At 41.4% G+C, this 27,158-nt stretch overlaps 1 pseudogene; it reads right to left on the minus strand.

Annotated features, from left to right (window-relative positions):
- Nucleotides 1-334: 334 nt before the first annotated feature.
- Nucleotides 335-27,059, minus strand: LOC132898865 (phospholipid hydroperoxide glutathione peroxidase-like; annotated as a pseudogene).
- Between the last annotated feature and the right edge of the window lie 99 nt (nt 27,060-27,158).

The raw sequence follows: 27,158 nt of genomic DNA on the forward strand, positions 1-27,158 counted from the left end.
AAAACTTTATTCAGTTTATTCAGAGCTTATATGAGTTTCACAATGAGTACTTTGCACAATTTCTGACTGTAACTGTAATAGCCTCTTGAGACAGTATTATGGTAAAGAAGGAATGGAGTTCCTTTCCAGATGACTCTGTGCACGAGTGATCTTCCCATGAGGAGTTGCACGCCAAATACATCAGGTTTGTCCTTTCCACAGGGTGGGTTTCAAGACAAACCGTCAAAAATCCATGGGATGACACCACTGACTCCCAGCAGGCCACAGGAGAGGATTTGGAATGGAAATGGCTGGCTAAGTGGATATCTAACTCAAGGTGAAATAAATGCAAGGTTTACAGATATTTCAGTATATCGTCTTCCATCTCCTGAAAAAGAGACAGATCTAGGTTTATAAAACTTTAATTTAGCATATCACTAGCACAATTTTTGCCTAAGAGTTTGACAGGTAACAATATCATCATACTGTATTAAAAATGACTGTTTGCTCTTCAGAGTTTCAGAAAATGAGTGGCTTCTCCAGTAAGAACGTCTGCAATGCTGCCTTCAAATTGGTCCAAAACATGGAACATTAGAGACAGCTGTCCTTCTGTCGCCTTCCTTATAACACAAACACTGCATATCTAATCAGCTTCCTCCTAAATGGAGCCCTGGAGGATTCATAATATTTTGAAGTGTCTTTGATAACAACACCAGGTTTGCTAAATACTGCAAAGCACCTAGGCAATGCTTCATGAAGGCAATTTAATTTCATATGCGTAAAATGTAAATCAGAAAAATAGCACATTCTATGATGCAAGTCGGGGCTGCACGGTGGTTAGCGCTGTCGCCTCATAGCAAGAAGGTCCGGGTTCGAGCCCCGTGGCCGGCGAGGGCCTTTCTGTGTGGAGTTTGCATGTTCTCCCCGTGTCCGCGTGGGTTTCCTCCGGGTGCTCCGGTTTCCCCCACAGTCCAAAGACATGCAGGTTAGGTTAACTGGTGACTCTAAATTGACCGTAGGTGTGAATGTGAGTGTGAATGGTTGTCTGTGTCTATGTGTCAGCCCTGTGATGACCTGGCGACTTGTCCAGGGTGTACCCCGCCTTTCGCCCGTAGTCAGCTGGGATAAGCTCCAGCTTGCCTGCGACCCTGTAGAACAGGATAAAGCGGCTAGAGATAATGAGATGAGATGATGCAAGTCAAACACACACACACAAAATACTTATTCAGCATCATTAGCCAAACTATCTGCCTTCATAAACAAAAACACTTTGACTAAAGTAACCAGGGAAGTAATTATCACAGACACTGTTACCTCTAATTGTTATATTTTTGTAAATTAGTAACAAAGGTCACTAGCCAGTGTTAGACCGTATGCTCTCCTGTCATGCATGAGATAGAGACCGAGCTACAGTGTGGGAATCTGCATGTGAAATCTGCAGTGAAACAGATTTCTGCTTTTGCCTTGATGCAATTAGTTTCTCTCTCAAAGTATTTTGCAAACATGGTGCAGAAAGTGAGAATATATTTTCTACTTACATGTGGATCTGTCAGTGGTGAGTATCTCTTTACAACCTGGCCTTGACGGTTAATAAGGAACTGCACAAATCAGACATCAGTGTCAACATTTTTTCTGAGCCAAAAGAGCATTTAAGGCAAGAAACTATGAATGAATTTCACTGACATCAGTTATTCAGTTTAAACTTGAACATATACTCACAGGTCACTTTAAAGGGCTGATGACACGAACATGACTCTATGCAATTTCTTAAATAAACTATACAACATGGCAAACGTGTTAGATTTCTGTTATAATTACGTGAAAAGAAGCTGTTGTTACGCGAATATCCAACTTTTAATTGCACAGCGCAAGAAAACTGGGTCCGTGGCTCGCGGCCATGTTGTGACGTCAGCGGAAGAACACGCTGCGGTTCACTGGCTGTCTACTCAATGGAAATGGCGCATGAAAACGCCGGTGAACTCTCTAGTGCTAGCTCTTCCTCTTCTGGGAGTCTAGAATTGTGTTGTGAGTGGGATAGATCGGAAGAATCAAGTGATGACGAACACGGGTGCATCCAACCGTACAGGTTTGAACCTGTTACTGTGCAATCTGAGAGCGACTCCGACCCCGAGATGGACAGCGGACAGGCAGACAGCCCAGCATTGAACACCACAAGGTTGGATAACAAGGATTGGTAGGTCAACCCGTATTTGTTCAAAATGTTACGGAATCAATATTTTAATATTGTGTATTGTTGTCTTGCATGTGTAAACACTGCTTAAATCATGTAAGCCGTATGCTACACTGAATACATAGTTCCTAATGGAGCATGCAAACGGCTAACATAATAAGCTTACGACTATGCCTGATCCGTGATACATTTAGGATAATATTGGCAGGCACGTCTTCTAGTTTATGGCTTCTTAGTTTTATCCTTGAATGAAGCAAAATATTTGATAACCTACATCAGCGTAAGCAAATGACAATCTGTAGCCTACTTGTCTGGCTAAGTTAGCTTTCCCTCAGTGTTTGCTTTGAGAAACAAGCTTTCACAAGCAAATACATGACTGATATTACGCCGACTTTATGATTACATTTATGATTATCATGAATGTGTACTCTATGATGTGTACTCTATGAGCGCTCTGGAGCGAGTCACTTCCAAGATGGCCGCACAGACCGCATGGTTACTATTTTTAGATCATGTCGGAGCACTCTATAGCTCTACATACCTTTATCTTATGTCGTTTCTCAACACATGTTCTGACAGTTGGACTGTCTTTGGAGGAGTCGCCTTGTCCCAGGCGACTGCTGGATCCGGCATAGCTACTAGTAGACCCCCTCCGGAATACTGTAGCCACTGCTGATGGTAGCAGCACACGTTTGTGCTGAACTGAACACCCAAGAGATTCTTTTAAGCTGGGAAGGGTGTCAAAGCAATCCAAATCGAAGTGCTCAGAGCACAGGACGGATGTTGGTGAGGGCTCCCACTTGTCACGAGTGCGCCTGACTTGCTTCACCCACTTCGCATGCAGCTCGGGATCTCTGGGAAACTTGAATAAACTTACCCCATCCTTGTGGGTTTTGGAGCAAAAGCCGGCAACACAACACGAAGGCATAATAACTATATATATATATATATATATATATATATATATATATATATATATATATATATATATATATATATTATAATAATGTATAATAATGTATAATAATAATACTAATAATGATAAACTGAACACCTCTCGCATCAACAACAAACTGGTAAGTTAGGAGGAAGATTCTTTCGCTGACGTCATATAGCCCCGCCTCCTCTTTCGTCTCCTGGGTGCTGCAGCCCCGTCAAATTTGCCCAAATAGCCGTGTTTTTTATCATAACTTGTAAAATAGGCGCCTTCGTGAATTAATATATGGATCATCGGGAATTACTTTTTATGTTATAAAACATCGCCAAAGATGTCAAAAACGTGTCATCAGCCCTTTAACAGAGACACCTATACACCTGCTTAATTATAAAGTGACCTACAACCCTAATTCCAAAAAAGTTGGGGCGCTGTGTAAACTGTAAATAAAAACAGAATGCAATAATTTGCAAATCAAGGAAATGCTATATTTAATTGAAAATAGGACAAAGACAACATATCAAATGTTGAAAGTGACAAATTTTATTGTTTTTTGAAAATATACGCTAATTTTGAATTTTTTGTCAGCAACACCTTTCAAAAAATTTGGGACAAGGGCATGTTTACCACTGTGCTGCATCACCTCTACTTTTAACAACACCCTGTAAACATTTGGGAACTGAGGAGACTAATTGTTGTAGTTTTGAAAGTGAAATGTCCCATTCTTGTTCAGATAACAAGCCGGATGGTCCCTCTACTCTTTAGCCTGGAGGACATGGTGTCCATGATTTCTAAAAAGAATTTCTACTGTTGATTCATCAGACCTTGGGACAATTTTCCACTTCACCTCAGTCCATTGCAAAAGAGCTTGGGCCCAGAGAAGGTGGCGGTGTTTCTGGATATTGTTTATATCTGGTTTTTACTTGCATTTGTGGATGCAGTAATGAAGTGTTTTCACAGACGATGATTTTCTGAAGTGTTCCTGAGCCCATACAGTGATTTCCACTACAGACACGTGTCTGCTTTTAATGCAGTGTCACCTGGGGGCCTGAAGATCACAGGCATCCAATGTCAGTTTTCAGCCTGGTCTCTTGCACACAGAGATTTCTCCAGAGTCTCTGAACCTTTTGATGATGTGTACCATATATAATGTGATCCCCAAATTCTTTGCGATTTTACATTGAGGAACATTATTCTTAAATTGTTGCACTGTTTGCCCACGCAATCTTTCACAGAGCATTGAATCCCTTACCATCTTTACTTCTGAGAGACTCAGCCTCTCTGGGATGCTTTTTTTTATACCCAATCATGTTGCTGACCTGTTGCCAATTAACTACATTTGGTTTTTTAGCATTACACAATATTTTCAGTCTTTTGTTGCCCCATCCCAACTTTTCTGAAATGTGTTGCTGACCTCAAACTCAAAATGAGCGCATATTTTTCAAAAAAACAACAAAATTTCTGTTTCAACATTTTATATTTTGTCTTTGTACTATTTTCCATGAAATATAGGGTTTCCATGATTTGCAAATCTTTACATTCTGTTTTAATTTGTTTTACACAGTGTCCCAAGCCCTGCGATGACCTGGCGACTCGTCCAAGGTGTACCCCGCCTCTTGCCCATAGTCAGCTCGGATAGGCTCCAGCTTGCCTATGACCCTGCACAGGATAAGCGGTTACGGATAATGGATGGATGGACAGTGTTCCAACTTTTTTGGAATTGGGTTTGTAATCAACCAATCATGTGACAATCACACAAATAATAAAATCATGCAGATATAGGTTATGACCTTCCGTTAAAGTTGCAGTAGGTAAACTATATTTAAAAAAAAACCTGTCATATTTACTAAAGCTGTCACTATATCTTGACAGTAGTACATAAGACAGATAATCTATGAAAAAAAATCAAGCTCCTCTGGTTCCACCTCATGCTCTTTAATGCCATTTGAAAGAATCCATGGTGCCCTAGTCAAAACAACCAATCAGAGCCAGGAGGAGAGTCTGATGGAATGTCACTCACTGTTTGTGCACAAGCAGCTACACATGCTCTCACTCATGAACATTTGAAAGGATTCAAAACCAATGCTGAGTTAGCCACATTTCTGCTTAACAAGTAATTACCCCTGATTCATGTTTGATTTTATTTTTTTTAAATTAACCACAAAAATAATATATTAATGGTTACAGCAACACTTCATAGCACATACAGTTCCAGTCAAAAGTTTGGACACACCTCATTTAAAGGTTTTTCTGTGTTTTGACCATTTTCTACATTGTAGAACAATATTGAAGACATCAAAACTATGAAGTAACACATGGAACATACCTGGAATTATGTGGTAAACAAAAGTGTTAAAAAACAAATGTGTTTCCTATTTTAGATTCTTCAAAGTAGCCACTGTTTACCTTGATGATGCTTTGTACACTATTGGCATTATCTTAACCAGCTTCATGAGGGAGTCACCTGGAATGCTCTTCAATTAACAGGTGTGCACTGTAAAAAAAGAATAGTTGAGAATACTTGAAATTTCAAGGCAACAGTCTGCATTAAGAATTTTATGTTTTGCCAATGATGTGCCCATGATAATCCAAACTATGATAAAACTGTTATCTTTATTAAGAATTCTTAATTAAGTCAATTTTCAATTCCTCATTCTGCCAACATAGATTTCTCTTTTTGCTGAACAGTGGCATTCACAGTAGTACAAAAAGGCAATTGAGGTTATCAGACTTTTTTGGGGGGCTTTTTTCACCTTTATTTGGATAGGACAGTGTAGAGACAGGAAATGAGCGGGAGAGAGGGACGGGGAAGGATCGGGAAATGACCTCGGGTCAGAATCGAACCCGGGTCCCCGGATTTATGGTACGACGCCATACCCACGACGCAGGTTTTAAAAACTTTATTTCAATATTGAAGTTTTGTAATTGTGTAGAACAATGAAAAAAGGCATGTATAGTTTAATGATAAATTGTGATAACCTCAGGGGCGTTGTGGCTCAGGTGGATAAGGCGCCATACCATAAATCCGGGGACCCGGGTTCGGTTCCGACCCGAGGTCATTTCCTGATCACTCCCCGTCTCTCTCCTGCTCATTTCCTGTCTCTACGCTGTCCTATCCAAATAGAGGTGAAAAAATCTAAAAAAAAATTGTGATAACCTCAATTGCCTTTTTGCACTACTGTGAATGCCACTGTTCAGCAAAAAGAGAAATCTATGTTGGCAGAATGAGGAATTGAAAATTGACTTAATTAAGAATTCTTAATAAAGATAACAGTTTTATCATAGTTTGGATTATCATGGGCACATCGTTGGCAAAACATAAAATTCTTAATGCAGACGGTTGCCTTGAAATTTCAAGTATTCTCAACTATTTTTTTTTACAGTGTGCCTTGTCAAAAGTTAATTAGTGGAGTTTATTGCCTTCTTAATGCATTTGAGATCAAATGGTAAATAATAAAAGTACAGTAAATAGTCCTATTCCACAACTGTAGTAATCCATATTATATCAAGAACCGCTCAACTAAGTAAAGAGAAATTATATCCATCATTACTTTAAGACATGAAGTACCTTTTAATTAATAAAAATAAAGAAAAAACACTGAATTAGAAGGTGTGTCCAAACTTTTGACTAGTACTGTACTTCATTGTTACTGTGATGTTGCAGTTAAGCTAAGGTTAGATTATTTCCGATACTAAGGCTACTGGTTAGTATTGTTTTATTTGAAAGTTGCTGAAAATATCTTTATGAAGTGCCCAGGCAACTGCATCATTTTGGTACTTGTCCTGATATTTGTATGCCTGTGCTCGCACAGATAAATATTCTCATAAGTGCAGAGGACTTTGCAGTCTTTTTTGAGGAAAAGATCATTCATTGCCATCTGCAACTCCTTCACAGTTCTGCATCTCCTTCAGGAGAATCAGAACAGAGAGGCAGCATGTGCTGCATGAAGTGCCTCACTGACAGAGAGAAGTGCAGTCTCGGTTGAGTGTCCAGCTTGGAAGCCGGACTGGTGAGGATCCAGGAGATTGTTCTGAGAGAGAAAAGAGGAGAGTTGATTAGCAACAGCACAGTCAAGCGTCTTTGATAGGAAGGGGAGAAGAGAAACAGGTGGTTGTTCTGGATACTTTCCCTCCAGCTTCAAATGGGCCCACATCACTTCTCTACTAAAAAACCCACCCTAGACCCCTCTGTCATCCAGAACAACCACCTGTTTCTCTTCTCCCCTTCCTATCAAAGACACTTGACTGTGCTGTTGCTAACCAACTCTCCTCTTTTCTCTCTCAGAACAATCTCCTGGATCCTCACCAGTCCGGCTTCCAAGCTGGACACTCAACCAAGACTGCACTTCTCTCTGTCAGTGAGGCACTTCATGCAGCACGTGCTGCCTCTCTGTTCTGATTCTCCTTGACCGTTCTGCTGCATTTGACACTGTTGATCACCCCATCCTCCAGTCATCCTTATCAGCTCTAGGGATCTGCGGATCAGCCTTAGATTGGTTCAAGCCCTACCTCTCTGGCTGCTCCTTCCAAGTTACCTGGTCTGGTTCTGTATCAGCACCACACCCACTTACCACTGGCGTCCCTCAAGGCTCAGTCCTTGGTCCGCTTCTCTTCTCCATCTATACCCAGTCTCTTGTCCCGATTATCTTTGCTCATGGTCTGTCCTACCACTGCTTTGCTGATGACACCCAACTGTTTCTCTCTTTTCCTCCTTCTGACACACAGATCTCTGCTTGCATCTCTGCTTGCCTGCATAACATCTAGAGCTGGATGGACAACCATCACCTGAAGCTCAACCCAGGCAAGACGGAGGCAATCTACATTTCTGCTCCATCCTCCACCCCAGACATCATCATCTCCCTGGGGGGCATTGCTAGGTCACCTTCACCCAGTGCAAAGAACCTAAGGGTCGTGCTCAATGACAAACTCTCCTCCTCAGCGAACATCGCTGCAGTGACCCGGACATGTAGATTCCTTCTGTACAACATCTGAAAGATCCATCCCTTTCTCACCACCTACTCTCCTCAGCTCCTGGTCTAAGCACTGATCTTCTCCTGCTTGGACGACTGAAACTCCCTCCTTGCTGGCCTTCCAGCTTCTGCCATCAGACCCTGCAGCTCATCCAGAATGCTGCAGCTCGCCTAGTCTACAACCTCCCTTGTTCTTTCCATGTCACCCCTCTGCTTGCCAACCTGCACTGGGTACCTATCGCAGCTTGTATCAAATTTAAGACATTGCTAACTTACCAAGCTGTCAAGGGGTTAAGGCCAGCAAACCTCCAGAGTCTGATTCACCCCTACACACCAGCCAGATCCCTATGCTCCGCTACTACTGGTCGCCTGGCTCCTCCTCTCCACTCCTCCCCAGCCTGTTCAAGACTGCTGTCTGTCCTGGTTCCCCGTTGGTAGAATGATCTTCCCATTGAGGCCAGAACTGCCGACTCCTTGACCACCTTCAAGCACAGGTTAAAGACTCACCTCTTCAGGCTGCACCTTTCCCCTGCTTCCCTGCCCACTGTGTTACTGTGTTTCGGTCTAGACCAACCAAGGCTGTATACTGTCTAACCTGGGATTAGCTGACTGAGTTTTATTTTTCTCTATTTAGTTGTACTTTGTGTGGTTGGTTTGTTTCCTTGGCTGTTTGAATATTGGTACTTCAACAGAATATTACACTAGGTATTGTCATCACTTGTTCAGTTGGCACTAGAACTTTCTTGTTTAGAAGTTCAGCACTTCGTGTACCAGACTTTTGCACTCGTTGTATGTTGCTCTGGATAAGAGCAACTGTTAAATGCCATGTAATGTAATGCAGTGTTCTCCCCAGAGTGCTTTTGTGTGTCAGGGCCGACACACTTTAAATTTGCCGACAAGCTATTTTTTGCACCGACACTTGCTGAAAACTGCCCTGTCAACGCTCATGACTTTGCCGTGAGACTCAATTTTTTTGCACTGAATCATGCAGTGAAAGGACGTTCGTGATTGGTTGACTGCAGGAAGTCAAACAATGAAATCGCGTCTTACTTTCTCTTCATCATTTGCACGTTACTGGCGGGAAAGACACACCTGGCGAAAATGAGTGACAGCGATTCTGGATCAGCGGGCCCTCCAAGTTCTAAAGAAACAGAAAATTTCCAAGTATCAATGTGCAGCTAAGTATGATATGAAGTTTAATTCCAACTGGACCAAAATCTATCCATGCATTATCGCTGATTCAGCGAGCAAGCACCATTTCTGATGCACTGTTTACAACAGGAGTATCAGCTGTAAACACCAAGGCCTTTGAGATGTTGAACTTCACATACAAAGAAAGTTTCACAAAGATCTTGAAAAAGCGAGATCATCATCAGGATCACTCTTGATCGCGTTTGCAGCACAGACTTCTGTCAGCGAGAAGGTATATTTTTATATCATGTTTGAAAAAAGTTAAACATCTAAACTCAGTTAGATCTATTTGCAAAGTTGCTAAGTTAAAGTAAAATAATAGCTTATTTTGCACTGTCCCACAGATATGTTATCATAAATGTATAGCCAAATATTTTTTTCAACAGGAACTTTGCATGCTGTGTTTGGTATGTTTATTATTGTTACAGTAGTAGCCTAGCTAGTCTGTGCTGGTGATGGGAAATAAAAATAAGCACATAAATGTACAAATCTATAACTATATAATTTAAAGTTGTTAATATATCATTGTCATAATGGTTTTAGGATTTTTGGTGATGGTATTAATTTGAGTAATTCACTAATTTTATATTCCTTTAATATTATCTTTCTAATAATTTATTCAATGTTATAAACTGCCCCTGGACCCTGGCTTTCTCACTTCTTCTTTTTTTCATTTTGGGGTTGACAGCTATGTTCAACCATGTTAACAATAAAAAGTGACAGCGTCAGTACCACCATAAAATGCTCCTAAAAGTCACCAGATGCCACCAAAGGGGATCTCTTTTTTCAAAAAGGCCCCCCGGACCCCGCCAACAAGAGGAGGAAACCCACCTCTTGTTCTTTACCCCAGCGTGCCTTTGGTGAGGCACGCGGCCCTGCGGGCCCTCCAAAAGTTAGGGCTTTATTTTGATCCTGGGGAGAACACTGGTAATGCAAAGTGGTTTATTGCTTATTTAGCATGATTCACGAAGTTTCTGTTATCAAACAACTTCAGTTGCCAGGGTTGCAAGCCTGCATGTGCATGGCAGCCTCCTCTGCATGGAGGGGCTTTCGAGGCAGGGCTGGAATGAAGCGGAGAGGGACAGAGAGGGACCTGGAAGTTGTACTTGTTCAAATTTTCAAGCTGAAGTCCACTTTCTTCTCAACGCTACTGACCGCAGCTTTAATGCTCAGTCGAATACATTCTGTTTAAACTCTAGACTGTTGTGTGTGAAAATCCCAGGAGATCAGCAGTTTCTGAAATACTCAAACCAGCCTATCTGGCACCAACAAATTGGCTGATTAGATAACTGCATGACTGTGTTCCTAAGAAAGTGGTGAGTGTAAATCCAATGATTCTCAACATTTTAAAAAATTCCCTGTCATATCCTTCTAAACACTTAACAGTACAATGTCATGATTGTCTATCATCTAGAAAATGAGAGTTTTGATTCTAAACATTAAAAAAAAAAAAACAACTGATTTTGAGGGGGAATTTTTCCCCACAGAGGTAATTGTGTTTGTTGTGGAGCCCCAAAAGAGACATGGAGGGAAAAAAAAATCATGCAGTGAAAAAAAATGTACTTTTGTGAGATCTTAATTTTTTTCCCATTTAAGTCAAGCTACATGGAAACCATAATAATGGAGCACACACACCAGTAGAAGAGGTTCATAGAATTTTGAGATTAGCCTCACGTTTAAAGATATTGGATCCATTTTGTAAATATCTTTGTGTGTTTTTGCGGCATTCAAGCTGAATGTTAACACTAATACTAATGCAGCTACTTAGTGGGTGTAACCGCACTGACTTCCCCATACAAGAGACATATATGGAGAAACAATGTGATTGGTCACACAGATACTACAATAAATGCTGATAATGCAGTGCAATTTTGAATATACTATGGCTTGCTTTGGTAAAACAATGGGAAACTTTAATGCTAGCTAATTTTAAAATTGCATAAATTCTATTTACAGGTGTGTATATGCTATTTCAGAAAAATAGAATGTGCGTTAATGCTGTTTACATGTATTTAGCCTCCACTATAGCCCTGTTTCCATGTTGCTGGACTGACCCAGACCCATGGACCTAAATGAAAAACTGTGTGACATCTCACATACCTTTTATAGCATTTTATTTTGAGATTGGCCTCACATATAAAGACATTAAATCAGTGCTTGGCAGTAGGCACAGTTTTCACATAAGTGAGAGAAATCTGAATCTGAGTTTTGCAAGATGTTGCACAGCGTTAGAGTTTCCTATTGTTTTACCAGCGCAAACTATGGTATATTCAAAATTGCACTGCATTACACACGTCTCTGCATAGATCTCTTGTATGCAGAAGCCACTGCGGTTACACCCAATGAGCAGCTGTGTTAGCATTAGCAATCATCTCAAATGCCATGAAAACACACAAACACATCTACAAAATGAATTCAATGTCTTTAAATTTGAGGCCAATCTCAAAATTCTACGAACCTCTCCCAGTGGTGTTCCATTATTGTGGTTCCCATCATGGTTTCCATGTAGCCAAACTGACCTAGAAGTACACTGACCTCAATGAATGAGTTTTTGTGAGATCTCACAAAGCATGTCTTTTTTTTTTCCTCCATGTCTGTTCTAGGGCTCCACAGATTCTAAGTTTCATATAAGAATAAACTAGAATCTGATATAAATCTTAACTACAGCATACAAGTAGACATGTACATAGTATTGGGGACATGTTAAATCTTTCATTTCTACTTCTAGTGTCTGCCTTAAGTCACAAATTTTTGTGAGACACAGCATAGCAGTTGTACTGGCTCCCAAATTAATCAAATCAAATGGGCACAAACCTTGGTGAAATTCCACTTGATTCTATATGGAAAATACAAAAGACATATTTTAGCCACCAGGTTTATATTATAGTCATTATAAAATATCACTGTGGAAGTGAAGAACAAAGCTTGACTCAATATTTAATCCGTGGTGTAGTGAAGAGGACTGTAATATCTTTTCATGTTTTAATCATTATTGCTGATTTTTGATTGCTCTAAGGATGTGCAGATTTGAGCAATGTTGAGAGTGGACTAACTGAGCTAATGTAAGTTAGCTAATGTTACAAAGCTAGTTTAAAATGAGTTCTGCACACTGTTACTGTTAAAGAGAAACTCCTGTATTTTTTAACTTGGACCCTATTTCCCCATCTTTTTGGGTCAAAATTTAACCCAATATCATGAAATAATTGTTCATTACCAAACTAAAATTTTAAAGCATGTCTTATCCCAGAATAAATGATTTAGGGGTCTGACAGCAAAGGTGAATACTTAGGCAATCACAACCTTTTATCTATAAAAAATAATTCTGTATTTTTATGGACAAAAGTACTAACTCCATTTCCATAAAAGTTGGGATATTTTCTAAAATGCAATCAAAACAAATATCTGGGATTTGTTAACTCACATGAACCTTGATTTAACTGATGAAAGTACTTTGTAAATATAAACAAAGTTAGAACTTGATGCCTGCAACACACTCATAAAACAAGTTGGGACAGAGGCATTATTACCATTGTATTATATTTTAATAACACTTTATAATCGTATGGGATCTGAGGAGACGGATTATTGCAGTTTTGCAATTGGAATTTTTGTCCATTCTTGCTTGATACACAGGGGCGTCAGAAGCATTTTTAATGTGGGGGGGACACACTGGCGGGGGGTCCCCCGCCAGAAAATTTTTAATTAATTAGATGCCATTTCCTGCATTCTGGTGTATTTTTAACAGGTTGTTAAACACCTAATTTTACCTACAAAAGTCACTTAATTCAATGACTATTTTAGAGACTCAACAATAAGTCCTCATTCAACTAGTCCATATATTCATCAGCCTGTTTTTAAACCCACCGCTACGCCTAAGATAATGAGATGAATGTGACACAATTTATCACCAACAATGACTTTATGGGTGCATTTTACTTTTTATTTTGTGTTTTCTATTTAGTTTTAGATGTAACACAACATGCCACTGGGCCAAGCAATAGTGACACTCAACTGTATGTTTAAAAATAAGAATATTCATAATTTCACACAATGAACAGGCATGACATGGCATCATGCAAACTTCATAACACAAAATCACACTGTGTCAAGCAACGGTGACACCTAAAAAATAACTTCACACAATGAACAGGTGCAATTTTGTTCACCACCAACAGTGACTTTAGTGGGTGCATTTTACTTTTTTCCGATTTAGCGATACTCATAACAAAAATGGCATGGCATCATGCAGTCTTCATAACACAAAATTACACTGGGTCAAGCAATGACACATAAAAGAGAACTTCACACAATGAACAAGTGCAGTTTTGTCAACCTACATGCAATGGTGGTACTACAGTAGCATTTACAGATTAGTATAACAAATAGATTTATAGATATAACTCCTTATATTGGTGCCACCACAATTTCTACCACTTCATAACTTTTATCCCCCTTTCCTTCACAATCCACCTGGAATACCATCCATCTCTCTCCATCGCTTTCCTCTCTACTATTCCTTCCCCATACACTGATTTCCCATGTTACTTTCCAGAAAACTGCCGAAGACCAGACAAAACAAGGAATCAATAAATATCATCAGAGCAGACTTGACCTCATTCTTGGCATTACAGTAAGGCAGGCCTACTGGGTTTGAATGAAATGATAGCTAACGTTAAGCTAGCTGATACATCTCCTAACACTGACTAGCCAGCTAACTGCACTAACATTTCCATTGGGACAAAAAACCCTGTCCTGTGGGGAAATTCTGACTGACTTTCCGCTTCTTTGTAAAGAATTTCCTTATGTCCATTGTGTCTGGGGAGGGAGCAAATACTGCAAACAATTCATCATCAACCAAGAATACCCCATTAGGCTAAACTTATTTCACTGTTTAGTTGAATATTAATTTAACGTGTCCTAGGGTTAATTTTGAGGGCAGATCACAAAAGAATAAGGTTTTAGCAAAAGCAAGACATTGTGAGGATGCAATGGGGATGACGTCACCTCCTCCACTTTCCAGCAGCTGCACCAACATTTCTGTGCTCGCGCTGAGATTCCCTTCCCTCGCGCGCGGTGAGCTGTTGTAGGGAGCGCCCGGAAAACCCGGAGTGGATTCTCAGTGCTCTGTGTTTTCTCTTATCGATCAAGCGGAATGGATTCTTTCACGAAGCAATAGAAACGGTGCTGGGTAAACTAATATTTTATGTTAAATGTGGGGGGATCCAAACGAAGAATTAATAAATGTGAGGGGGACATGTCCCCTTCACATTCAATGGTGGCGACGCCCATGTTGATACAAGACTTCAGCTGCTCAGCAGGCCGTGGCTGTCTTTGTCTGATTCTCCTCTTCATGATGCATCATACATTCTCAATAGGAAACAGATCTGGACTTGCAGCAGGCCAGTCAAGCGCACACACACACACACACACATACAAACACTGTATCACGTGCAGAATGAGGCCTGGCATTGTCCTGCTGAAATAAGCATGGACTTCCTGTGAAGAGACATTGTCTTGATGAATACGTCTCTCTAAAATCCCAATATACGCCCCAATATAATCAATGGTACCTTCACACACATTCAACTCACCCATGCTGTGGGCACTGCTGCACCCCCACACCATCACATATGCATACATGTCAACCTATACGGAATGTCCGTATTTTATACGGATTTGATTCAATAAACGTAGTATACGGGCGTATAAATAAAGTTATACGGATTCTTTAAAAAAAAACTTCAATATTTATTTAGAGCTATAATCAATTCCCACGATGATAAACGTACTGTACACCACAGACAGCCAGTAAAGAGTCTTATGAAATCGCGCGTTATCTTGTGGTAGCGAGACTTCGTTCCACTTTTGATCATGCGCACACCGCATTGTGAGAATCCCGCCAACCGGGAAGTCATAGACATATAAACATAGACGCCGCCTTCTGCGTAGAATCATACGTCATCCTCGCCGCCATATTGGATGGGGCAAAGTGGAGATTCTTCAGCCGTCTCTGGTATACAGTAGCCGAGAATAAAGATGCCTCATTCATGTGCTGCGTTTAACTGTACCAACAGCTTTACCGTCCAAACGAGATCACATGGGATTACCTTTCACAGGTGAGACTGGAAAAATACTTTGTATTCATTCTGAAGGTTTATTGTTATTAATATTGAATAAAAAGTAACTGGGATATATCATTGCTAATTATCATTCAAATTTTAGGTAAATTATTTTAATTTGCATCTTATACGGATTTTATAAGGGAAATACAGATTTTGGAGGTTGGTTATACAGGTTTGATTGACCAAAGGTTGACATGTATGCATATGCTGGCTTTTGCACCTTTCTCTGATAACAACTCAATGGTTGTGTTCACCTTTGGCACTGAGAACTTGACATCCAGTTTCCCAAAAACAAGCTTCCAATTGCAATCCTGTCATGCAAGAACCTTTCACTGTCCACTTGGGGCAGAATATTTGACAATTGTGTCAGAGATGACATGTTGTATGCTAGCGAAAGCTGGCCGTTAAACAGGCTTGACCTTGCACGAGTAGAAAGAAATGAGTGATCCATGGTTAGGTGGATTTCTGGCATAAAACCAGAAGACAGAGTAAGAACTGTTCTTCGAGAGAGACTTGGAATTGAAGACATAGTCCATCATAAGGCTTAGACGCTTGCGCTGGTTCGGCCATGTGCAACGCAGTGATGGATGGATTAAGAAAGTGGGAAGACTGCACATGAGTAAGCAAGTGAAAAGAGGAAGACCACAGAAGACATGGGCAGTGTTGATAGAGGCAGATGTGGAAATGTGTGGCCTTGCTGCCACAGAGAGAGTTTTGTGGAGGGGCAAACTTAGTCATGCAACATCCTACTTGCCAGCAGGTGGACTAATTCAGACGTTAAAGGGATAAGTAAGTGAGTAAAGGTGAAATGTGGACTCATCTGACCACAGCACATATTTCCACTGTTTTTCGGTCCATCTGAGATGAGTTTGGGCCCAAAGAAATTGGTGGCATTTTTGCATAAAATTGATAAATGGCTTCCTCATTGTGTAATACAGATTCAGGTTGCATTTCTGGATGCAGCAGTGGACTCTGTTTATTGACAATGGTATTCTGAAGTACTTCCGAGCCCATGTGGCTATATTTGTCACATTAACATGACAGTTTCTCAGGCAGTGCTGCCTGAAGGCTCGAAGGTCACGCACATTCAACAGTGGTTTATGGCCTTGCCCTTTACGCACTGAGGTGTCTCTGAATTCCCTGAAACTTTTCACAATATTATATACTGTAGATTTCGAAAGACCTAAAATCTTTTGTTGAGAAATGTTCTTTTTAAATTGACTAACGGCGGCACGGTGGTGTAGTGGTTAGCGCTGTCGCCTCACAGCAAGAAGGTCTGGGTTCAAGCCCCATGGCCGGCGAGGGCCTTTCTGTGCGGAGTTTGCATGTTCTCCCCGTGTCCGCATGGGTTTCCTCCGGGTGCTCCGGTTTCCCCCACAGTCCAAAGACATGCAGGTTAGGTTAACTGGTGACTCTAAATTGACCGTAGGTGTGAATGTGAGTGTGAATGGTTGTCTGTGTCTATGTGTCAGCCCTGTGATGACCTGGCGACTTGTCTAGGGTGTACCCCGCCTTTCGCCCGTAGTCAGCTGGGATAGGCTCCAGCTTGCCTGCGACCCTGTAGAAGGATAAAGCGGCTAGAGATAATGAGATGAGATGAGATGAGAAATTGACTAACAATTATCTCATTAATTTTGGCACAAAGCAGTGAGCCATGACCCACCCTTGCTTGCAAAGACTGAACTTTGGTGCCGCTCCTTTTATACCCAATCATGTTACCAATTACCCTGCTTATTGTGGAATCTTCCAAAATGGTGCTACTTGAATATCCTATGAACTTCATCTCTCATCTCATTATCTCTAGCTGCTTTATCCTTCTACAGGGTCGCAGGCAAGCTGGAGCCTATCCCAGCTGACTACGGGCAAAAGGCGGGGTACACCCTGGACAAGTCGCCAGGTCATCACATGGCTGACACATAGACACAGACAACCATTATCCTATAAACTTTTCAGTCTTATTTTGCCTCTGTCCAAACTTTTTTTGAGCGTGTTGCAGGCATCAAATTCTAACTTTGTTTATATTTACAAAAACAATTAAGTTGGTTAGTAAAACTATTGAAAATCTTTTCTTTGTACTTTTGTCAGTTAAATTAAGGTTCACATGAAATTAACAAATCCCAGATTTTTTGTTTTTATTGTATTTTGGAAAATATGCCAACTTTTCTGGAAATGGGGTTAGTACATGGACATCACCCACTGTCTCCCCCCCCATGTATCTCTCTATGTATCTATATGGAAAATACATGCATCTGCTTTTACTATTATGCCTGAATAGTGCTGACTTACTCCTTATTTCTGCTGTTGGAGATATACTTCAACCACTTCCACAGGGGAAGAGCTTCTGGTCCATTTACATTGATTTTGCTGAATAAGTCAAATTGCACATTGTAGGATTTGATATATTCTTTGATCTGTTCATTGGTGCCAGGTTCCTGATTAATAGAGAGAGGGAAAAAAAAACTGTCACTCACATCAAAGCAAATAATTACCATTATTACATTTTTGCACTTTCAGTGCCCTCCATAATTATTGGCACCCCTTACAAAGATAAATAAAAATGGTGAGAAGATAATCCACCTTTTGGTGAAGTAGCGTCATCTCACACTGTAAAAATGAGAAAAATCCAACCCTTAATTGAAAGAAATTTATTCAGAGAAAAACAAATCCCTTGCCCAGAAATAATTATTTTCAACAAAAACACATATGCCATTATTATTGGCACCCCTGGAAATTATAGTGAACACAATGTAACTGAAGCATGTTTCCCATTTAAATTTTACATTTTGGGGGGCGTCGTGGCTCAGTTGGCTAAGGCGCCATACCATAAATCCAGGGACCTGGATTTATTCCGACCCGAGGTCATTTCCCGATCCCTCCCCGTCTCTCTCTCCCGCTCATTTCCTGTCTCTACACTGTCCTATCCAATAAAGGTGAAAAAAGCCCAGATAAAATCTTTAAAAAATATATTTTACATTTTGAGTTGATTGGAGTGTGTAGGAACTTTCAAGCTGTAATCCGTGACTTCCTGATTAACTGGGGTACAAATATGAGGTGACACAGAGGCCAAATTCCCTTAGTTATCCATCAACATGGGAAAGATAAGCAAATACACAAACCAAATGAGGGGAAAGTGTGTTGACCTTTATAAGTCAGGGAATGGTGATAAATAAAATGTTCTTCACCAAAGGATGGATTTTTTTCTCACCATTTTTACTAATCTTTACAAGGTGTGCCAGTAATCGTGGAGGGCACTGTATATACAACCCCATTTCCAAAAAAGGTGGGATGCTGTGTAAAATGTGAATAAAAATAGAATTCTGTGATTTGCAAATCACGGAAACCCTATATTTCACCGAATATAGTACAAAGACAACATATCAAATGCTGAAACTGAGTGAAACAAATGTTGAAATCTTTTTTTAATATATGCTCATTTTGAATTTTGTGCCAGCAATATGTTTAAAAAAGTTTGGACAGGACAATAAAAGAGTGGAAAAGCTGTGTAATGTTAAAAAATAATTAGGTTAATTGGCAATAGGTGAGTAACATGACTGAGTATAAAAACAGCATCCTATCGAGGCTGAGTCTCTCAGAAGTAAAGATAGGGAGGGGTTCCACACTCTGTGAAAGACTGAGTGGGCAAATAGTGCAACAATTTAAGAATAATGTTCAATATAATTGCAAAGAATATGGAGATCACATCATCTGTGAGCAGTGTTTCTCAACCACTGGGCCGCGGCCCATTCGTGGACCGCGAAGTGCCATCTAGTGGGTCGTGAATTTTTTTTTTTTTTTTAAGTTGAAGCTAATTTTTAGTCAGGTACATCCAAGGTAACATCTGCCTCATATGCAAGATATGAAGTGGTGGTCAGCTAAGCTCGCTGTTCACAAAGTGTTACTATCGCTGGGGTACCTCATTATTCATTAAAATACCCTACACTTGCATTGTTTTGGACTGTTCAAATGAAACAAACCATAACACTGATAAAAGTTTCTTCCGGGTTCCCCATGAAGTGATAAAAAAGGGTGAAAGAGCAAAGGATTTTACAAAAAGATAATGAGAATATTGGCTCTTTGAACCTTTTGCTGCAATGGAAGGGAGTGGAGTCGAAGAATGCTCGAGTTTGCAGTGATCACTTCGTGAAAGGTTTGTAAATTCCTCTGATTTATTTCATTTGGATTCACAAATGAGTTTTCTTGCCATTTTCCATTATTTCATAATGTTTGGAAGTTCAGGAGACGCTTAAGTCCTCAGATGTTTTTTTGTTTACTGTTTGATTGTGGTTGCCATATTGTAAACTCATGTTACACGTAATACCCAGGTCTGTAAAGGGGTTTCTGTGGACCTTTGTGAATGTTTTACCTGGAAGATAAGAGCAGGGAGGATTGAGAATTGAGGTTTTTTTACACCAGATATTAAAACTTGTAGCGTCCTAGCAACCATCACGAAGAAACAAGCAAAAAGCCCAAAAATTCCTCCTTACCCAGGTATAAACAATACAGGATTTTTCTTGTAGTGTCTTGATCTGGAGATCTTTAACCTAGCCCCATATAAAAAGTTGTACACCTCCATGTTCTTTCAGGTTTTCATCTGTTTGGTGTCAGTCCTGTGCGTTTTAGCTCATGCACCAGTTGAATTCTTGGGCGTGCTCTGGACTGTGCACATGCCAAGCGGACTCTCGCATGTGCGCTGTTAATCATGCACACCTGCACAGGATTAAGGTGCATTAGCATGCCTATATAAAGACTGAGTAGGTGCATGCTTAGTGTAAAGTATTACGCCACATCAGTATGCATTACTGAGCCTTAGTTTTCGTGTTTGATTTCCTGGTTTTCTGATTCCTGTGCCTGTTCCTAGTTCCTGTTTTTCTTGCTGCCTGTGATATTCTGTTTGGACAATATTCTAACCTCTTGCTAGTTTCACATTTATGAGTTTGCCGGCCGATTTTTGGATTGTTTACCTGTGTGTGTTTTCACTGTTGTAAATAAACATTCTTCCGCACTTACATCTGTCTCCTACTGTGCTCTCTGACAGAATACTTCACCCAAATAGTGGATGCAGCAGAAGAGTTCCAGTGCACTATGCCATGCCATTTCCAGAATTTGGTATCTCAGCCTCTCGCCTCGTTTTTCCGGCAACGTACTGGCATTTACACTCCCACATCCTACGATGAGTATCGCCTGTTTGGCTTCAGCATACAGTATGGCACCTTTTATACAGACCTTGAGGAACTCAAGCCTCCAGAACCCATCTGGATTACATGCATGATTTCCTGGCTGAGTGGACGAGCACGCTGATGGGCCGAATTCCTCATGAGAATAGAGCACCCATGCCTTCAGAGCTCACATGATTTTCAGGTAATGCTCTGGTTCATTTATGAGTCCCTAAAGAAGTAGAACCCCCATAAAAATTTTTGAGAGGCCGACACAGTGGCAGCAGAGGAGGCCATTGCTCTAGAGATCCTCCTAAAGGCTGTCAGTCCAGAGCCAGTCCCACAGCCTGTTCCACAGTCAATCCCAGAGCCAGCATCTGAAACAGAGCACCAACCAGAGTCATTGCCATCACCAGAGCCTGCATCAGAGCCAGAGCCAGCACCGGAACCAAAGCATGAGCCTATGCTAGAGCCAGCATCTGTGCCAGTGTCAGCCCCAGTGCCAGAACCAGTGTCAGCTCCAGTGCCTGTGTCAGCTCCAGCGCCAGCATTGGAGCCAGTGCCAGAGTCGGAGTTAGCGCCAGTGCCAGAGTCGGAGTCAGCTCCAGTGCCAGAGCTAGTGCCAGTGTCAGCTCCAGAACCAGAGTTGGAGCCAGTGCCTGCACCAAAGTCTGAGCCAGTGCCAGAGTCAAAGCCGGAGCCAGTGTCCGCTCCAGTGACAGAGTCGGAGCTAGTGCCAGTCTCAGCTCCAGTGCCTGAGCCAGCGCCAGTGCCAGCTCCAGTGCCAGAGTTGGAGTCAACTCCAGTGCCAGAGCCAGTACCCGAGTCAGTGCCAGAGCCAACGCCAGTGCCAGAGTGGGAGCCAGTGACAGTGTCAGAGCCAGTGACAGCGCCAGAGTTGGAGCCAGCTTCAGGTCCAACATCAGAGCCACTGCCAGCATCAGAGTCAGTGCCAGAACCTGAGCCTGTTCCAGAACCAGTGCCAGAAGATGACGGAGCAGCCTGTGCCTCACCCGGCTATGAAGACCTCGTCGTCCCGCCGCTGCCTGATTATGAAGATGATGTCGTCCCGCCGCCGCTCGGCTATGAAGACATCATCCCGCTGCCACCCGGCTATGAAGACATTGTCGTCCCATCACCACCCGGCTATGAAGACGTCATCGTCCCGCCACCAGACAGAGCTCGAGCCCATGCCCAAGTCCCGTCCAGAGCCCTAGTCTTCTCCAGAGCTCGAGCCCGGGTCTAGCCCAGAGCCCGAGTCATCTCCAGAGCTCGAGTCCAGTCCAGAGCCCAAGTCAAGTCCAGAGCTCGAGCACACTTCCAGCCCAGAGTCCTTGTCATCTCCAGAGTTCGAGCACACTTCCAGTCCAGAGTCCGGGTCAAGTCCCAAGCTTGCACCCAAATCCAGTCCAGAATCCGAGTCTTCTCCAGAGCTTGCACCCGACTCCAGTCCAGAGTCAGAGTCATCTCCAAAGTTCGTGCCCACTTTAAGCACAGAGTCCAAACCCTGTCCTGAGCTTGAGCCCAAGCTCCCACCTGAGCCAAGTATCTGGTGCCATGTCGGCTCAGAGTTGTGTGCCAATGACATGGCACCCAACGTTAGGACCTCATCCCCGGGGCCAGGAAGAATGGATTTTTGCTCTCAGAGGGAGCTCTTTGGGGGGGGGGTTCTGTCAGTCCTGCGTGCTTTGGCGCACGCGCCCATTGAATTCTCGGGTGCACTCTGGACTGGTGCGCTGTTAATCATGCACACCTGCATGGGATTAAGGTGCATCAGCACGTCTGTATAAAGACTGAGCAGATGCACACTCAGTGTGAAGTATTACACCGCTTCAGTGCACATTACTGAGCCTGAGTTTTTGTGTTTGATTTCCTGGTTTTCTGATTCCTGTGTCTCTTCCTAGTTCCTGTTTTTCTCGCTGCCTGTGATATTCACATTTACAAGTTTGCCTGCCAATTTTCGGATTGTTTGCCTGTGTGTGTTTTCACTATTGTAAATAAACATTTTTCTGCACTTAGATCCATCTTCTACCGTGCCCTCTGACATTTGGCTGTGTAGAATGATGTCTGCAGCACCAGGTAATTGGTGATGTTGGGGAAATCATTGGATAGATAATTTTCCAACTCGTACGAAAAATCCTTCTTTAACATGTAAGGATCTATCCCATTGAGTGGTTTCTATATCCATTTCTTTTGAGTGTATTTCTTGGTTTTAATAACTTGCTTGTTTGCTGTACACAAACATGGCAATAAGTTCTTGTGTTAATGGAACAGACTCCACTTTTAGATCATTAATCCCTTCTGACTGAGAGTGCCCTGCATGCATGGTTTTATGCTGGCTTCTGGCACATCCATATAGTTTTAAATACAATACCTATTTAAAAACAGTTTGTTTTTATTGCATTTATTTAATTCCTTATCTCCCATCTGTAAAAGGGAGTAATGTTGCATTCCATTAACAAACTTTACAATAGAGTATTAGATTCTAATAGAATAGATTAGCTAAAATAATTGGATCTTTTTTTAATGGGCCCGACTTGTTACAAGTATGAATAGGTAGGCCTTAAAGTAGAAAAGGTTGAGAATCCCTGATCTATGGTACATAATATCATTTTTAAAAATCTGAGAATCTGGAGAAATCTCTGTACACAAAAGACAAGGCCAAAAACCAACCCATGATCTTCGAGCCATCCAGCTAGCTACATTGCAGTAAAAACAGACACAATAATGGAAATCGCTGCATGGGCTTAGGAACACTTCCAAAAGCCATCATCTGTGAACACAGTTCATCGCTGCATCCACAAACACAAGTTAAAACCATGTATAAAAAATATTCAGAAACACTGCTGCCTTCTTTGGGCCTGAGCTCATTTACAATGGAATAAGATGAAGTGGAAAACTGTCCTGTAATCTGACGAATTGAAATTCTTTTTGGAAATCATCCAAGCTAAAGAGAGGAAGAACCATCCAGCTTGTTATCAGCACACAGTTCAAAAGCCAACATCCGTGATGGTATGAAGGGTATTCGTGCACATGACATGGGTAGCTTGCACATCTGGGAAGACACCATTTAATGCCGAATGATATATACAGGTTTTGGAGCAATACACTGCCATCCAGATGACATCATTTTCAGGGAAGGCCTTGCTTATTTCAACAAGACAATGCCAATCTGCATGTATGTGGTAGTGGGAGCGTGGTCAAGTGCTGGTTTGTGAATGGAGAGTGAGGCCAGGGAAGGTGGGTGGCAAAATGATCACACTTGTGTCTAATTGAGGTTGTGTGTATGGGTGTGTCTTTCAGTGACAGTGGAGGGCTGATAAGGAAGAAAGAGTAGAGAGGAGGCAGTTCTCTGCTAGTTCGAGAGTGTGTGCATGAGTCTGGTGTCTTTCGCTGAAAAGCGATCCTTATTTTGCAAAAATAAACCCTGAGTTGACAAAACCCGCCTGGCTGGTACTTCAGTGTTCCATCCCACCCCAGAAACCACGACACTGGTGCCAAAACCACTTGGGTCATGAGCAGGTGTGTTGACAAGACCACAGCCATTGCTACCTGCCTGAGGGCCAAGACCAAAAAGGGGGCGAGACAATTCCTGGGGCTGGCTGGCTACTTTCAAAGGTTTGTGCCTAATTATTTGGACGTCACCAGTCTGCTGACTTATCTCACTAAAAATGGGACACCAGATCTGGTCCAGTGGATGGAGCAATGCCAACAGGCATTCACTAAGGTAAAGGCTGCACTGTGCGGGGGGCCACTTTTACACTCCCCTGACTTCTCTCTCCATTTTATTTTGCAGACAGGCATGTTGGACAGAGGGCTGTCAGCTGTTCTGCCCCAGATGGTGAAGGGGGAGAAGCGCCCAGTGCTATACATAAGATGCAAGTTCTCTGTGCAGGAGATGAAGGACAGCACCATTGAAAAGGAGTGTCTGGCCATAAAGTGGACAGTCTTCAACCTCTGATACTACCTGCTGGGGTACCCTTTCACCCTCTGCTCTGATCACGCCCAGTTCCAGTGGCTCCACCACATGAAGGATGCCAATGCACAGATCACCTGTTAGTATCTGACCCTCCAGCCTTTCAAGTTCAAGGTCGTCCACAGGCCGGGGACACAGATGGTGGTGGTGGACTTTCTTTTCCATGGGGGGGGAGTTGGCTGCAGGCTGGATGGCTCCCCGGCCTGAGTTTGGCGGTGGGGGTATGTGGCAGCAGGGGCGTGGTCAAATGCTGGTTTGTGAATGGAGAGCGAGGCCAGGGAAAGTGAGTGGTGAAACAATCACACCTGTGTCTAATTGAGGTTGTGTGTGTGTCTTTCAGTGACGTCAGAGGGCCGATATGAGGAGAGAACAGAGAGGAGGCAGTTCTCTCCCAGTTCGAGAGTGTGTGCATGAGTCTGGTGTCCTTCGCTGAAAAGCGATCCTTTTTTTGCAAAAATAAACCCCAAGTTGACAAAACTCGCTTGTCCCCAATGCTTCAGTGTTCTGTCCCACCCCAGAAACCACGACAACATATTACAACTACATGACTCCATAGTAAGAGAGTCCGGGTGTTAAACTGGCCTGCCTACAGTCCAGACCTGTCACCCTGAAACATTTGAATTATGAAGTGCAAAATATGACAAAGGAGACCCTGAGCTTTTGAGCAACTGAAATTGTATATCAGGCAAGAATGGGGCAACATTTACCTTTCAAAATTGTAGCAATTGGTCTCCTCAGTTCAACACAGTGGTAAACATGCCCCCTGTTATTTATTTTTCAAATAAATTAATAGATATATCTCAGTTCCAACATTTGATATGTTGTCTTTGTAGTACTTTCAATAAAATATAGGGTTTCCTATAGATATATACAACAGTTAAGTTACAGATTGAATAATGTGTGTGATTTTGGCTGTTACATAATGCATGCTGTGTAATTTATGCATCATGATAGAGTTAATAGACCTTTAAAATACACGTTAAATGAAAAAACAATATAATGTGTGTTAGTAAAGTGTCAGACCATCACAAGCTGCAAGAACAAAATTCTGGCAGAATGCTTTTATGACCATATTTTCTCTTGGAAATATGTGCCAAAATTATAGAAACACCTCAAGAATATTTTAAGTAAATAGAAATAAATGCTCATGCTTGAAAATCTTAGGTTATTTTTAATTTGTTCAGTCACTGAGTAAATCTCAATCAGTCACTGAGTAAAACTAACTTAGTCACTATTTCCTGTTTTTTTTTCTGGGGTATAAATATGAGGTATAAATACACATGTAACAATATTTCCATTTCTCTGGAAATGTGGTGTATTATGCTGTATTTCTATTACTGCTACACTTACTGAAGTACTCAGCAGTTACTCCCTTCATACATATACAGCCTACATACAGTATATGTACTGTATATTCTTCATTTTAAGACATTTTCTCTTACTATTGACTCATGAGGCCTGAAGACTACAAAATTAAAAATAAAAATGAAAACGTGAAGCATTTACAGTATAAAAGCATCATACCTGGTTGCCAAACTGGTTGCATGGGAAAGCCATTATGGCTAAACCTCTCTCAGCGTACTTGACGTGCATCTTTGCTAACTGAGAGTAGTTTATTGGGCCTTTGCCTCATTCGCTGGCAACGTTGGTGATGATAACCACCTGGCCGCTATTGAAAAAATAATTAAAAACACCAAGGAAGTAAGCTTCATCTTGCAGAAAATCTTTCTTTTGTACTCACTGATGACAGTTCCATATTTTACACAGAAATCCTATTTGGCTGATATATCCCACCAAAATTTACTCAAAAATAAATAGAAGTTGTTACTTTTAAATGTTCTAGCATTAAAGTATTAAAAAGTACAAGGTAAGTGTTTTAACTGACGTAATTAAGTTACTGTCATGTTTCATGTGAAAAGTAAGTTTATTATTTATCTAAAACAGTTAGATCATTTTTGTTTTAGCAAACCAATTCTAATTTTGCATGAAAACATCATTTGGTTTCTGTAAGTTTGCTTGTTCAAATTCAGGACAAAGTCAACACAGTTAATGAATTAATCAGAAGTAAAATATCTTGTAAAAGAAACATATTTACTGTACATTTAACATAGTTAAATATACAGGTAGTAAAATAACACGAACATGAGCTAAGAAAAGAATGCCCTTCGTTTTCTTCATCTTCTTTTTGTGTACTAGGATGTTGCCTACCTGTATTTTAACAGTGACACTTCCTTGCCATTGATATCTGTGGCATTGAACGCATAAATAGATGTGGCTGTTTTCCAGTCCTCAACTTGTGCAGACTTGGGAAGGAAAGAAAGACAAGAGGTCATAATTATAAACAAATAAGTGTAACACACACACACACACACACACACACACACACACACACACACACACACACACACAAGAGAATCACCTCATTATGTGTGATCATTAAAATGTCTAAAATCTGAAAGGAGCACTAACAGCCTCCAATTGCAGTTGCTTACCTTTATTTGCAGAAGAATGGAGAAAAAGAGCAAGGACGATAGGAACCACATGGCTGCCTTTCAAAAGCTACTGAAATGGCAGACTCAAACCCTCTTTCCCTTTAAAATAAAGAACACTACACAATCTTATCATACTGTGATGCTTTGTGC

The sequence above is a fragment of the Neoarius graeffei genome, chromosome 15 (assembly GCF_027579695.1).
Source record: "Neoarius graeffei isolate fNeoGra1 chromosome 15, fNeoGra1.pri, whole genome shotgun sequence".
NCBI classification, from domain to species: domain Eukaryota; kingdom Metazoa; phylum Chordata; class Actinopteri; order Siluriformes; family Ariidae; genus Neoarius; species Neoarius graeffei.